Here is a 15,834-nt window from a genome sequence, read left to right on the forward strand (position 1 = left end):
GAGAAGAGAGGAAGTGAATAGCCAGGAATAATATATCCCCAAAGACTAGTCCTAGAGACCTACTTCTTGTGGCTTTGTCCTTGCTTTCTGAGATCCTAGAACCTTTCAAAATACTTTGACCATCCGAGAGGACCAACTATTCAAGCCATGAACTTATCGGGGACATCACTTATCCACACTGTGGCATCTGTTCTCTTAAATTCCATTTACTATTGCTGGCAACTTGAGACCTTCAGCTGACAAAAAACAGTGGTCAGAGGTGAAAAGCCCACATATTGATTAGACTCAGTTATGTTGCTGTAATGAATGACCCCATATTCTGATGGCTTATTTCTTGTTCATGTGACAAGTCTACCAAAGGTCAGAGATGTTTGTCCTTTATCTTCTTCAATGTTGACAGTCAGGCTGACAGAGCAGACTCTGCCTGGAATATCGTCAGTTTTGTGGCAGAAGACAGGTAGGTGTGGTAATCAGGACCAAGATGTGGCACTTTAGCCCACATTTCAAGGGTAACACAAGTCACATGGCCACTCCTGAGCCACTCCAATGTATGACACATGCTCCATTTGCAGGACCATGGGTCACAGAAGCTCAGCTTGTTCCTGCAAGAGGCTCTACAACCAGTACTTCTTTGGAGTGGCAGCAAAAGTTCCAAACAGTATCACAACCTACCTCAGCCTAGGTTTGGGTCTTGTTTCTGCTACAGTGTGACTAAACCTCTGTGCTACCATTCTCTGAGCTGAAGAAAAAGAGTTTGGCCAGGTGGTCATAACTTTTCAGTCTTGACTTTCAACTTAGGAGAAATGAGGGCAATTTCTAGAACACTAACAGAATTTAGACGTTCAGAGGGCTCATCATCCCTGCCTTACCACAATTCATAGTTTTCACAGATGTTTAATGTATAAAGTTGAACAAAGTTGAGCCAAGTTGTTTGCATTCTCCTGGCATCTACTTGGCTGCTCATTAAGAAATAAGTTCTATGAAATTTTATTCTCCTTTATTTTGGTGTTTCAGCTTTAGAATGCTAAAACATATAATGCTTCATCTGCCTACTGGGTCATGAATTAAAACCTCTTGAATATCTTCAATGGGTGCCAACAGAGAATGGAGGAAGCCACTTACATTGTCATCATGAATTAGTAACAAATGGCTCCCGATCTGGTTTGTAGTCAGTTGTATCCCATGTCTGAGGATAGTTGGAACGTAACAGGGATGCAAAGTGACAGCCACAGGTTAACCACAGCCAGTCACATTTTGTAGAAATAAAGATTTATTGGACAGCATCCAAACTTGTTTTTAGATGCAATCTCTCCGACAGCTTTCACGTTCTAATGGCGGATATGGTGATTATACCTAACGTAGGACCTCAAAGCCAAAAAACTCATTTACCTCTTCTGCTTTTTCTGAAGCGAGTTCATTGACCCCTGGCTTGAGCATGTGAGAAGAAATGCAGGTTATTGGGGAGAACCATGGAAGGCTAGCCCTCCCTCATCCAGTCTACGTGGGGCTTCTGAAGCTGTAGCGCAATTTGAAGTTTCTGAATGGGGAGCAATGGGGACCTCTTGTTCATGACATTGACATGCTGGTCAGCAATCACACGGTCACCTCTACCTTCAGCCTTGTTATAAAAAGAAACTCACGCCATCTCATGTTAGACTTCAGGCAGCTCCAAGGACTATAAACAATGCAGGGGACTCCGGAGGTCCCTCCTTGGACTTTGTTGAGTGTGACCAGAGGAAAAGAGAGCCATAGTTCCTTTGTAGTTAAGTCTGGCTTCTTCTAACTTAGATATGGCTTAAAGGGGGCATCATTTTAACATCAATTCACAGCTCACCCCAAATCTTCATGCCACCCATTCCCTGCTCTGCCCTCCTCACTGCCCCTGGTCAGAGCAGAGAAACTGAGTTCAGATTTTCTTCTGTTCAAGTGAACACAGTTCTGAAGTCGGCCCAGGATCATCAGTAAAACTGTGAGCCGTTCTTTGGTAGGAGCTGGAATCACATGGGCCAGTACAGTATGATTTAAAACAAATTGAAAAATGCAAGAAGTCAGCTTTGGGTCAGAGAGACGATCAAAGAAATCACTTTTCTTTTGGCTCTGTGAGGAAGGTCACCTCTGGGTGAGGCTAAATGGAACACTAAGATCTTCAAATAAATGCTGCTTTCCACAGAGCGGCCCCGAATGATGTCACCGTGTGCATGCTCATGGCTCCTGATGAAGAACTCTGGTGGGAAGAGCATGAAGGGGCCAAAGCAAACCAGCTCCTGTCATCTTAACACAAAACGTGGACAGGTTGGTCTTGACCCTCTGCTCCATGGACATCTAGATCTTTTAGCCTTCTTCATCTGGCTAGAAGCATGCCCACAGATTTCTTGAGTAGTCTATAAGCTGTTCTTGTGACTATGTAGAACGTCCATCATTTTAGGCACGCAGCTCGGCAGCATTGTTTATTTTGTTGCGCCGACATGTTCAGAGCCTTTCAATCTTTCGGTACTGAAACTCTGACCTTCACTAAATGTCCCCTTCAAGCTGTGTTTTGAAGGCTGGTACCCGGCATCATGTTCAAATTTAATCCCATGCTTTCATTTCAAGAGGCAGGCCCTTTAGAGGTGACCAGATCAGGAAGGCCCTGCTCTTTGATAGTTTACTGCAATGTCTCCACCAACAAGGAAACCTCTAATAGATGTGGCCTCTTCCTGACTGAATTTGGAACTGAACAAACATTTATTCTTTATAAATTGCTCATTTTCTGGTATTTAGTTATAGCTATAGAAAACAGAGATGCCATTACTTGGCTCTTTTGTGCTTCTTGTCCCTATGAACTTGAAGTCCATGTGCTCACATAAGCAGACTCGTAAAATGTTTGTCCTTTTGCACCTGGCTCATTTCAGTCTGCACAGTGTCTTTAGGTTCACTTGCTGTGCTTGCATCAGAATTTCCTCTCTTTCCCAGGCTATCCCAACCAGAAGTCAGTGAAACCATGATTTTGACTTCTGTTTCCCTGATGACCACAGCAATGCACATCGTCCGCCCCCCCCACAACCCCTCAGGTCTACCGACTTTGCATTTCTTTTAAAGAGAAATTGCATGCAGCATTCTTGAACATACATTCTCTTGGCATCAATTCAAATACAAACTGTAATTATTAGCAGTGGGCAAAGCACCTGGAAGGCCTATGATTAAGTTTTTGAAACAGGTCATGAGCACTAGGTATGCTGGTGCAGACCTGTAATCCCAGCATTCAGGAATCTAGGGAAGGGGGGACCATGAATATGGGGCTATCCCAGGGTTTAAAATGATACCTTGCCTCAAAAAAGGAAAAAGCCCAAACAAACCAACAACTAAGCAACACAAAACAGCAACCTCATGAAGAGATGATATGCCAGTCCCACGTTTCTTAGTTGGGAGATGGTTTTCTAACCTGGAAACTGTCCAGAATTCATTCAAAGACTAGCAGGGAGGCAGAGGATCCTAGCTTCCAGTTTACTGTTGTTTCCACACATCTCTGTCTCAGACTGCTCTCTAGAAGGGAGAACCCTTCTAAACCCCAAACCAAACCAAAACAAAGCAAAACCAATTCTTCTCTCTAGGCAACGTATCATATTAAATAACTGACTTTCAGGTGTCAAAGCACATATAGTAAATTGCCAGAGGATGGTTAAAGCCTGATGGTGAGCTCAGTGGTTCATCATTTCAAGCATTCATTATTCACTCACTCAAGGAGTTTTGTGCTTGATCATTTGCTTTTCTCATCCTGCCTCTTGCCTTCATTTTAAAAAGGAAACACGAGGCTAGAGACGCAGCCGAGTGCTTGCCTAGGTGCACAAGATCCTGCACTCTAAGTAAACAGAGAGAAAAGCGAAGGCCAGGAGACACAGATAGGATTCTGGAAAGGAGTAGCAACCTTGTAAGTGATGAGGGCTGTAGGTGGTTGAGAGAGGGACTGGAGACATCCTGGGAGCCAGATGGAGGGAGACATCAGAATTGTACTTGCCAGTCCTTAATGCTGCGTGCCACCCCTGTGGAGCAAGACACCCCTGACTTGCTTGTGATAGAATGAAGAGCCAAATCTCTTCTGGGGCATGAAGCCATTTAAATGGTTTCCTGCCTTGATGCTGGAAGGACTGAATCAAAGATCACCTGCATGGCAGGATCCGTAGGAAACAACAGGCTGCTCTACGCTGAGAGTGCATTTGGCTTGGCAACCAAACGGATTATCTGAAGTGGTCATAATGGCACTACAATCCTCATTAAATTCCTCGGCTTTCTCTGATGTAGGGATTGTAGAGCCAAGTGTCCTCTTTCTGGGCAAAGATAACATGTCTCTGTCTAGACTGATGAACGGGAGCCCGGGAAGCAGGGCATGGAGCAGAAGGCATGGACTTTATGATTCCAGCAAACACTGCGAGGGGCCCTCTGTTCCACTCCTGCAGTGTAGTGTGCTTCAGTGCACTCCTGCTCCCTACAGTTAGGAACATTCAATTCTTCCCAGGGGCCTGATAGATTGTCCAAAGCCAAGGAGAGGTAGCAGTCCTAAATACTCCTGTTCCTGCAGGGCACCTCCGGCAGGCTGGGTTGGCTCTTGAGTTTGGGGATAATTGTGAAGCATCATTTCCACTTCAGACTCCTCTGTGGGTTCAGGCTAATTAGCCCTAGAATACTTCACTGAAACTATTTTCTTTCTAGAATTTCTATCTTCCTCTTCCTAGTCCTTCAGTGCCCTGACCTTGCCAATTTTTTTTCCTGAGAATATCTTCTTGATAAATTATGAGCATATAACTATCAAATGTATTTCTGAGAACTCTGACCTGTCATGGGAGGAGGGGTGTCAAAGAATCTGAGCTCTAACTCATACCCACCATTTCCAAGTTCCTAGGAACTTAGAAATGATCACTGCCCATCCTCAGGGTTGAAGTTGGGTTGCTCACACTACTAACTTTCCCCAAAGTGGGCCTGGGACCTAAACCAGGCCAATTAGAATGTCACATCTCTGTAGCACCATGAAAAGTTTGGGCTGGACATATGACCCAAGCTGTGCTATCTGTCAAAAACAGACCTTAGCTGCCACTAAGTAGGGGAGATGAATTATCCTTTTTGGAAAGTGGATAAATTGGACTCTTTTTAGGAGCATTAAGATTCTAGATGCCACTTTTAATGTCACAGGGACACAACCTGTCTAAAGATGAGGCCAACGGAAGAAAGCACAATAGAGAAAGCCAGAATGTGTTACTGTGTGCCTTGGGCTTCCTTCCTTTTTCGAAAGATAGTACCTTTCTTACTGGCAGATGTGTTAGCTTTTCATCAATACAAAAAAATGCCAGAGGCAATCGATTAACAAAGAGAACATGTTTACTTTGGCTTATAACCTTGGAGCTTCCAGTTAAAACTGGTTGCTTTGGACTGCTGGCACAGGAACAGCAGACCATGCCTGGGTCTGTATGACAGAGCAAAATTGTTCACTTAATGGTTTGGAAAAAAATAACAAAAAAGGTAGACAGAGAAGTCACAGACCCACAGACTACTCAATTACCTCCATCTGGTCCTACCTTTGAAGGTTGTTCTACTCCAACTCTGTAACTCTAAGAATTAATCCTTTTATATGTTGGCCCCCTTGTACATACTCAAGATCCAGCCTGCGGATTTGCTGCTGTTGGTCTGCCCCAGGATGCTAACTTATGGTAACCCCCAAAGATTGCTAGCCTCATCCACACATACTTCCTGTACTCTGAATGGGGAAACGGCCCCCCACTGGATGCCCATGCCAGCTTATGGGGCCAGGGTAGGAGCTAAGTGCAGTTTCAGGTTCAATACTTCCCCTGATTATCCCAGGGACATTACTTAGGCTGTTGGTGTGTCTCCAAAGTCTTGCCATCATCAGATACTGTTTTAAGGATCTTATTCAGATTCCTTCATTGATTCTCAGAGCAGTGCAGTGAATGTGTGGACTTTGCTGATGGATGAGGTTGTTGTGCTGCCATCTGAAGCCATGTTCAAGATTCCTGTCTTCCTTCGCCTATGGGATAGGTAATTGTGCTCTGCGTATAAAATGTACGGACACACAATGAGCACTTATTTCTCAGTAGGTGGCACTATTTTGGGTGGTGGTAGGAACTTCAGGAGGTAGGGCATAGTTGTAGGAAGGGGTATGCTCTTGCAGATTGTAGCTGGTCCCTGGTCTCATTCTCTCTGCTTCCTGGACACTGTGAGGGGACTGACTCCGCCCCTCTGTACCCTTCACTCCATGATGCTTACATGGTCCAGATACAATAGAGTTCTCCATGATGGACTGAAATGACTAAAACAATGAAGTGAAATCAATCTGCCCTCACGGTATGTATGTCAGGCGTTTTTATCACTACAACACAAAAGTAACTCATACAATTACCCGTGTATAAAAGCTTATTTGCCCTTCAGCCATGTGATGGCAGCACCATCTATGAAGAAGAATCCATATCATACACTAGGCCGGGTTTGTCTTGATCTTAGATGTCCAGCTTCTGGACCTCTGAACTATAAATTTCTTTTAATGAATTATTTATTTTATTATAGGCTGGACAGAAACAGGATGACACAGATAGGCTCAGTAACTCAGCTCAGGAGCTCGCGCATTCATAGTGTTTTTTAGAAAACACTATGGAATATTTTTAATGCTTTTACCTCTTTACTCTCCTCCCATACCACAACAGTTTCTTGAATTTGGATTATCGTCCTTCACTTAGTATTTAAAAATGCAAATAACAAAAATAAAATAAGTTGCCCATAGCCAAACTTCTCTGAGCCAGCACTCACTCATGAAGTGATAAAAGCTTAGAAGTGAAAGGAATTTTGAAAGCGTATGGCTACGCACACTCCATCCCTTCTTTTGACTATGTGACAGAAAGCATTTAACAGAAGAGAGACATTTGTATATAAGGAGGTGGAGCAGCTTGGGGGCTGGAGTCTTAATCTCATACCTCTTATTCTATATTTCTGGCCAGTATTAATCTAAATTCATTCATATATTTTTCTCTCTCTGTGTGTCGTCTTCTTCTTCTTCTTCTTCTTCTTCTTCTTCTTCTTCTTCTTCTTCTTCTTCTTCTCCTTCCTCCTCCTCCTCCTCTTCTTCCTCCTCCTCCTCCTCTTCCTCCTCCTCTTCCTCCTCCTCCTCCTCTTCCTCCTCCTCCTCTTCCTCCTCCTCTCCATTTCTTCCCAACTTCCCACCTGAAAATAACTTTTCCCTGATAATAGCCACAGTCACCCCTGATAGAAGCCAATTTGTAATAATTCATTTTCATTATTAACTTATCTGGATCCAGAATCACCTAGAAGAACCTCTGTGTGTGTGTGTCCCAGGACATTTTAGAAAGGATTAACATAGGAGGGACCACCCACCCTGAACATGAACAGCAGTACCCGTGTCCTGTGTGCTAATATCGACTAAGAGGTAGAAGAGAAAGCTGGTCTAGAATTGTCCCCCTCCTGCCTGCTTCTTGGCCTACTATGCTGTGCCCTGCCAATGCCTCCCTCTACCACAATGGACTGACTCTTCTGAAACCGTGAGCAAAAATAAGTCCTTCCCATTTTGAGCAGTTTTATCACGTATTTTGGTCATAATGACAGAAAGTAAATAACACACAGCTCACACTGAAATGTCAAAAGGATTTTTAAGTTTTCTTAACATTTTAAGGAACAGGAAGCCAAGGAGGGAGGCAAGAACATGATCCAGAGATCAACATCTCCAGGGACCAATAAGGGCTCCTACAGCGGAGAACAGAGGACTGCTGTCTTCCTCTGCCCTTTACAGATTGGGAGACTATATGAGAAATTTGAGTGGTGTATTCCGTTAGTCAGACAGACAGACAGCTGTAGTGTACTACCCTCATTGTTAGCAAGCAGAAGCGTGCAGACCGTAGCCAAGGTGAACAGGTAAGAGGAGGTTAGAGAGAGGAGCTATGTAAGTGAAGCTCGCACTGTAGACAGTGAGACAGGAAATCAGCAGAAGCATCGAGAAGCCAGGCACTGCTCTCTCCCTTTCTGAAAAGTGAACCATGTGGGTGGACAGGCATCTCCTGAGTCAGTCTGTAGCATGCATAGAATTAATGAAGGCAGTAGCATTGAAATTCATTGCATTTGTAGGACCAAGCGGAAAGCAAACTAAATTGATTAAAAAAAAAAAGAGAGAGAGAGAGTCCAAGCTAGGGGCAGAAAGAAAATGCCTAGGATAATAGGAGGGTGGGACGAGGGGTTAGGGAGAGGTGGGAACACACGGAGAAGTGATTACCCAAAGCTCTTCATCTGAAGCCCTGGGTGACAGCAATCTCAGCAATGAGCTAGCTGATTAAATGGAAACACAGAACGTGGCAGTAATTCAGAGTTGGCATCAGAGAGAATAAGGCTGGGGACAAAAGAAAATGTGGCCAGGAAGTGAATGTGGCACCACGGAATCATGCTTCACAGCTCATCTCTGCAGCAGAGTCCCCAGGGTCCGATACCCTCAGGAGACGTACTTGAGCTGGGAAGTACTGCCCTGGCACTGAGGTGCCTGTGTTGCTGATGGCAACAGGACTGTACTAGAGAAAGAAAGCCAGGACCAGCTGGGCTGCCTCTGTAACATTTCCACAGAGAAATGAGTGGATCACAAGCGCTTCCTATACTCCAGGCCTCACAGTTTCCTGTGACTTCACTAAAGCCAGAGCTATGAATTAATCTCAGTCTATACAGCACAGTTTAGTGGCTCCTTCTTATTCATCACCACTTCCAGACAAGAGACAAACTGGTAGTCCTACCTGTAGCCCCCACAGGCCCCTGGGTGGTAGGGGAGGGGGATTTTACAACTTCCTTGCAAGTTTTGTAAGGCTCAAGTGAATGACAGATCAACATGGATGGTCATACGGAAGAACCATTCTGAGCCCTTCTAGATGGTTCTTCCATTCTGGCCACAAATGACATCATAAATGGTGGAGTCCCAACCTCCAGAGCTTATGAGTAAGCACACTAAGAATTCTGTCTTCTTTCTATTTCTGACTGACAAGAGGAGTGGATAGGAAACATGTTTTTTGACAGGTGAACTCCCAACTTCCCAAGAGTTACCTTTCTTGGGTTGAAACTTGGTCTCAGTAGCATAGCGTGACAAATTCTAAGTCAAATAGATTACCTAGCGGGTACCAGCCACTAACTAAGCTGACACTTGAAAAGAAATCATGACACCCGGAAGCTGTCTCCAGATTTTATTACTTAAATCCAATAGGTACTGGGGAAGATACTAAGTTCTGGGCATTGTGGTTCACTAGGCCTCTGAGATGATTAAGATCCAGAACTTTCCCCATCATCTGGGAGACAAATTTATAGAAACATACTAATAATATGTGAGACATTTTTTTATAGAAGGGCTAGAGAACTTCATTCCAGAAGCCTGAGGGTGGATACGGGTGGGTCAAGAAGACCCCATAGAGGTAGTTTCCTTTGAGTTGGCTTTGGGGGCAATTTAGTAAGTAAAGAAGGCTTTGGAAGGATTCAGGGCTTTAGGATTGTAGAGCATCTTCTCTGGGCTTGTCTCCTGCACTAACATCTTCTACAAACCATTGAAAATTACCTTAGTCATCACCTCCCCAGAAGACTTTCCCACCTCTGCTCCCCACCCCTCCCACCTGCCCCACCCTTCATTTCCGCCTCCAGTAGCACCTGAATGCCTATCCTAATAGCATTTCCTTGTCCCCCCCCCCTTCCCTGCTACACCCGAGTCTTTCTAGAGCAGACATTGTTACTGTGTTTCCAGAGCCCAGCAGCCGACACTTTCTAATAGCAGGTACTAAAATACATCTGAAAAGTTAGCTAAGAAGGGGAGCAGAACAACTAAAAGCAACTGAAGATTTCATCCCAGACCTAAAGAATTCTGTGCTCTGTGGCTTTGGCCTCTAGAAATAATGTAGAGGCAAGGAAAGGCTACCAGGCGATGCCCAGGTATTCAGCCCATTTGAAAGAACTCAACTGAGCCAGGGAGGGACTGACCTTTGAAGTACAAGAGGACCAGCAGTTCACTGTGGTTAGGTCAAGGAGGTCCCACAGGCTTTTCACCAGTGTGTTGGCTGATGACCAGAAAACCCTTTCCTAGCATTTCTAATTTATCTAAGAGTCTCTCTGACTTTCTGGAACTTCTGCTAATACATTTCAGCTTCTTGATGGTAAGTTCCAAATGTCACACTTCTTATTGATGCTTCCCCAGACTGAGACCTAAAACTTATTCTGTGTCCAGGAATCCACAGATAACTGATGAGTCCTTGCTGCAGAGTGTATGGGAAGAAGTCAGAAGCCAGAAAATACTGCAGTTGACTTGCCAGTAAGGAAGTCACAAAGACAATCAGAAACAGGTTGTTGCTGGAAGTCACCAGCTTATTTGTACTGGCTATCAGCCCCACCGCGTGCGGGTGGGTAGGGTTGCTTACACACCGAGAGTTTGGATGTACCTCTGTGTGTGCAGCTCTGATCCTCAACACCCAGCCCCAAGGTGAGATGGAGGTAAAGAGGATCCAGCTCAGCATCACATCACTTCAAGGCCAGCATGCCTGCCCTTGACATCTATTTCCCCAAACACAGGAAAACCTCAGACCTCAGCCTCTCCAGCCACTCCTTTCTTTTTCTCTCATCCATTTCTTTTTGTCCTTGAAGCATCTTGGGCTCATTTTCCCCCAGCATTCTAATTTCTTCTCCCTGTCTTCTTTATTTCCCTTGCCTCCTCTTTTCTCTGGGTTTTGAGTTTAAAGAGCTGTCTGCCATGCAGTGCCCCCTTGGAGGGGCAGGGGCCATCCCAGCATAGATGCTCAGGACTGGGGAGGACATCAGAAAAAGTTAGGAGAATTCTCTTTAGAAACATCATATCCTGTCTCATATAAAATGATGTGACACAAAGGGAGGTCCAAGCATGTGTGTGGTGTGTCCAGGCAGAATTCTCTGAACCTGCTATGGACTATCACAGAAGTTTCCTGGGGCAATTCAGTGCAGTGTTCCAGAAATACTTTCCATGTCCTTCTAGAGGCAAAGACTCCCAGACTACGTTGAAATTCAGAGTCGTCGCTGGTGACTAGAATCCAAATGTGGGTTCAGCCCAGCGGTTCATGGCTGGTTTCTCTCCTCATATCTTCACCCACCTTTATTAATTGCCTGCGATTTGACAGCAGGGCACATTTCAAAATTTCCCACTACAAAAGCCATCTAATTTTGAAATATTGCAGGCATTACTACATCACTTGAATACTTCCCAGGCCTAGAATCAGTCTTGCTCTACCTGAGTGGTTGAGGAAAGTTCCCCTGCCACCTTCCATTTCTCTCAGATATTGACTCTCTCAACAGAATCACTCAGTTCTAAAGCAACCTTTCCTGTCAGTCTCACGGTGTGAGGGGGTTGGTACCACTTCCTCACAGCAGACTCAAAGCAGGAGGGTTAATTCTGTCACAGCAGCTCAAGTTGTATGTGGAGTGTGACTTCACAAGGCCTTAGTCTAGTTTCCACACCACAGTAGAAGTATGAGGACTAGAATTCAAAGAAGAAACAACAATAGCAAATAAACCTGTTAACTGCTCGCACCATCCCTGTCTCAGCAGGCCGAACCTTTGAGAGGAAAGTCCCAAAGTCAAATACTTCTAGACAGCTCAGTGTTTACCAGCAAATATCTTTCCACCTCCACATCCTGATCCTCTATTTCATTCTTGGCTTCTTCCCTCTCAGGAATTCTATGATGGGCATCAAACCATGCTGCCTGGCTGGGCCTGGTATACAAATCTGTAGTGCCAGCTGAGGATGTTTAAGCATGAGACCAGGATACATAGTAAGACCTGGTTGCAAGAAACAAAAGGCCAGAGGTGTATCTCAGTGCTACCTTACTTTCCTAGCATGGTCCTGGGTTCAATCCATAGCCCTGAAAGACATAATAACAAAAGAACATTATTCACAAAGAGCTTTCTCTAGGACCTTGGTCCCGCAAGGTAGACTTTGAGAACAGCTTCCCCCAGTTAAATGCATTTGGAAAAGGACTCAGACTTCCTTGGAGAATTTTACAGCATAAACAGACTGAATCTGAATAATTTGAGTTGCCCAAGAACATTGACTGAGAGAGAAATTTCCATCTCCTGACAGGTGAGAGGATTGTAACGGGAAAGGAAAACAGACAGTCGGGGCTTCTTACAGAGCAGAAACTCAATTCTGCCGAGAAACAGGAGCATCACTGCCAGCACACCAGAAGGGCAGTTAGAGAAAGCATGGGGATTCCACATCAGTCACTGTCCTGGGGGAGGAGCTGTTCCCACCAAATGGTGGCTTCTTGTCTGCCTGGCTTGCTTCTAGTAAGGAAAAGTAGCTGCTGAGAATCTCACCAAGCCAGGGTACACATGGACACTGACCACAGCCATCAACACTAAAAGCCCAGCATTTTCAAAACCCATTTGGTCACAGGACATTCTTCCTTTTTTTCAAAGAACATTGATTCATGCCCAGTGTGGTGCTTTGAATAAGAATGACTCCCAGGCTCATATATTTGAATATCTGGTCCCCAGTTGGTGGGACAGTTTGAGAAGGATTAGGAAATGTGGCCTTGTTGGAGGAGGATTGTCACTGAGAACAGACTTTGAGGTTTCAAAAGACAATGACAAATGTTGGATAAACCTGGCTCAGATCAGAATTTAAAGCTGTTGAATATGTTCTAAGAACAACTGGGGACTTTTAGACAGGAGAAATGAAAATGAAGCAGGCCCATGAGAGATGGGGGGGTAGGGGGGGATGTCTGTGAGGTGGTATCAGGCGGTTGAGTAGCCCGAGCCTTGGACTTCAGAGCCAAGGGATTTGTTAGTTAGAAGATCTCTGTAACGGATGAATTGGGGACAGTGAAGTTTATAATGGGCGGGCTGGGGTCAGTAAAGTGACATGTAATGGAGGGACTGACAACAGTGGAGAGGCCTGTAATGGGTGGGCTGGGGACAGTGAAGTCTGTAATGGGTGAGTTGGGAGACAGTGGAGAGGTCTGTAATGGGTGAGCTGGAGGACATTCACAAGGTATGTAATGGGTGGGCTGGGAACAGTGGGGAAATCTGTAATGGGAAGGGTGAGGGACACTGGAGGAATACATAATGAGTGGGCTGGGGGACCTTTCAGTGTAGTGTGCAGGCATGTTTGCTGAATCAGGAATTCACTGAGTGAGCAGGAAGGTGAGTCTCATACAGTTAAAAAGTCTTCAGCTTGGATCTGTTTTCAAATATACACAGCAAGAAGTGGGGACACCCATGGCATTTCAGTCTTGCTTTCCTGCCATTTCCAGTGATGACTATGTTTCTTGGCTTCCTGAAGAAATAGCTACCATGATTTCATTTCTCTTGGAAATGTATTTTATTTTGGATAAAAGGTGGAAGACTTAGGGGCACTCACAAACTAAATGTCATCTGTATGCGCATTCACAAAATTGAGCTCCCCAACTGTATACATGTTTGCTAGATAAAGAAAACCCTGGCCTTTTCATTGAATGAGCTTGAGAAGATGGGGAGGGGAAGTAGGGGATAATTAATGAACTAATTAATGAATATAGAGATGCATATTTAAAAGAGAATCTGATACTATTTCCTTTTAGCAAAATAATAGCAGTAAGTTTACCCCTTGGGACTATGAGCTCCCTAGCTCTGGGTTCTTGGCCATATTTACAGGTATATCTTCTCGTGGAGTGGGATTTAAATCCAACTAGAAACATTTGATTACCCCTATAATGTTTATACCAGTATTGTACTCATGGTATATCTTGCCAAGCTGGCCATTATTATAGTTCAAAAAAGTTCACAATTGACTTGTTTCCACCAACAGCCTGCATAGAACCTTCCAGTACTATGAAAGCCAGACAACAGAAAGGAAGCTTCCTAGTCAGTATCAATGTGACTTTTGTATGCTTTGTGACCAAAGTGTGTGATGTCATCAGCAGTAGTGTCTTATCATCAAGTCCTTGGGAGAGAACCAGAGCAATGGCGGTATCCTGTATTGTATAATGTTCTAGAAGAAACATTATCTTCCATGTACAGCAATTCTAACTAAAACTCTTATATATGTCAACCTACTATCTTATAAGTCAACTAAAATATAAGTTAGGGATAATAAATTAGAATTAGAAGGTAGAGATCCTGCTTGGCTGGATAATGGTGTTCCTAGAATCTATGGATTATTAAGAAAGAAAAATTGGTGCGAGATGTGTGGTATCTTCTTATGAACTGTTGGTCAGGGAGGCCCCAAAGGTCTTAAAAACAATAAAGCCTCTTATTCTTCTTGAAAGCTCACCGGAACTAGATGACATGACCCTATTGTTGATATAGCACACAGCTTTCCCCCCAAAATATGGAAAAGTCAAGCTGAAACTGAAAGCTTCTTTCAGTCTGGCTAGATTTCATAATGTCACAAGGTATATGCAGTCCACTGGGGAAGACAGAGTATCATTTGTCTTACTCAGCTATGAACCTTAGTAACCACAGTAGTAACCTGCTTGCCAGTGAAAGGACCCCCGGATAGGGGAGACCCCCACTCAAGCCACAGGAGATTATGACCATCCATTGACTCATGGGACGCTGATCTTGATGCAACCACAAAAGGCTTTATTTGGGGATCAGCTGGCTGAGGCCGAGACTCACAAGAGGAGCATCGACCCCAAGGCTCAGGAGCAACGGGTGTTTAAAGGAGAAAGCCACAAACTAGGGTGTGTGTGTGAAGGGGGAAACCAAGAGGGAACAGTGAAGAAATCCCAACCCTCATCATAAAAATAGTAAAGAATTCTTAACTCCTTATTTAGCTGGTCATAAACCAAGATGGGGAGTGGGAAACATCCCGCACACATTCTATTCAGGAATGTGACCTTATCTTGACCAGTGTAAGCAGCCATTTCCCGGAGTAACTCAGCCAACCTACATCTTTAGTTCTGCTATCCTTTGTCGTGAGCCAGTTCCCGGAAGACCTAGCTGACCTGCCTCCTGGCTAGTTCTTTCTTTGGGTGGCCAGCTAGTTCCTGGAACCTAGGCCTGTGAACTTGCTAACCTTAATTCAGATGGGGGTCTCAAACTTCTCTATGAATTTTTACATCCTTTCACCAGGAGGATATGTCCACTTCTGCAACAGTGGTATGACTGTTATAGGGGTACCAAGCCACTTTCTGATTGGATTTGAATCTTCTACAGGAAAGAGTTTATGTCTGGTACTATAAAACTACTCAAAACTCCACAGTTGGAGGTCATTGTCCCTGGAAGAGAACTTCCTACTGTTGTTTAGCTAAATATGCATGGTGTCAAATGACCTTTTAAACATTTACGTTTTTATCAGTAGTTAAATACTACTTTCACATTTAATCAGAAAAGCTTCTCTTTATAATGTGCAGTGGTAAATGCAGGAACGCTCAAGGTGTCGAGAATAAGGGATGGGTGAGTGCTTGGTCCAAAACAGAATATCTGTACCAGTTCCTCTAAGACTTAGAGAGGGTTTTTTTTTTTTTTTTTTGAGTGAATGGAAAGAGTGTAGGAGACAGGAGATAGGAAGAAGGGGCAAACTGCTGTGTTCTGACGACTAACCATGAACTCACAGCCTCTGTGGTTGATTGCACTGGCTTCTATAAGACTAGACCTATAAACAGCCAGTCACAAATAGGGGAGGAGATAAGGAAGGAGGCTTACCCCTTCCTGGTGAATAACTAGCCATTGATAAAATTCTGGGAAGGGAGAAGTCTTACTTTTATGTGTATAACTACTGGTGAGCTCACCAAGCCTCGTTTGATAGCTCCATACACACTATCACTCAGATAGTACTGTTATCATATCACTATCACTCAGATAGTACTGTTATCATATCAC

This window comes from Grammomys surdaster, unplaced genomic scaffold, assembly GCF_004785775.1.
Source record: "Grammomys surdaster isolate TR1022 unplaced genomic scaffold, NIH_TR_1.0 126063, whole genome shotgun sequence".
NCBI lineage: Eukaryota > Metazoa > Chordata > Mammalia > Rodentia > Muridae > Grammomys > Grammomys surdaster.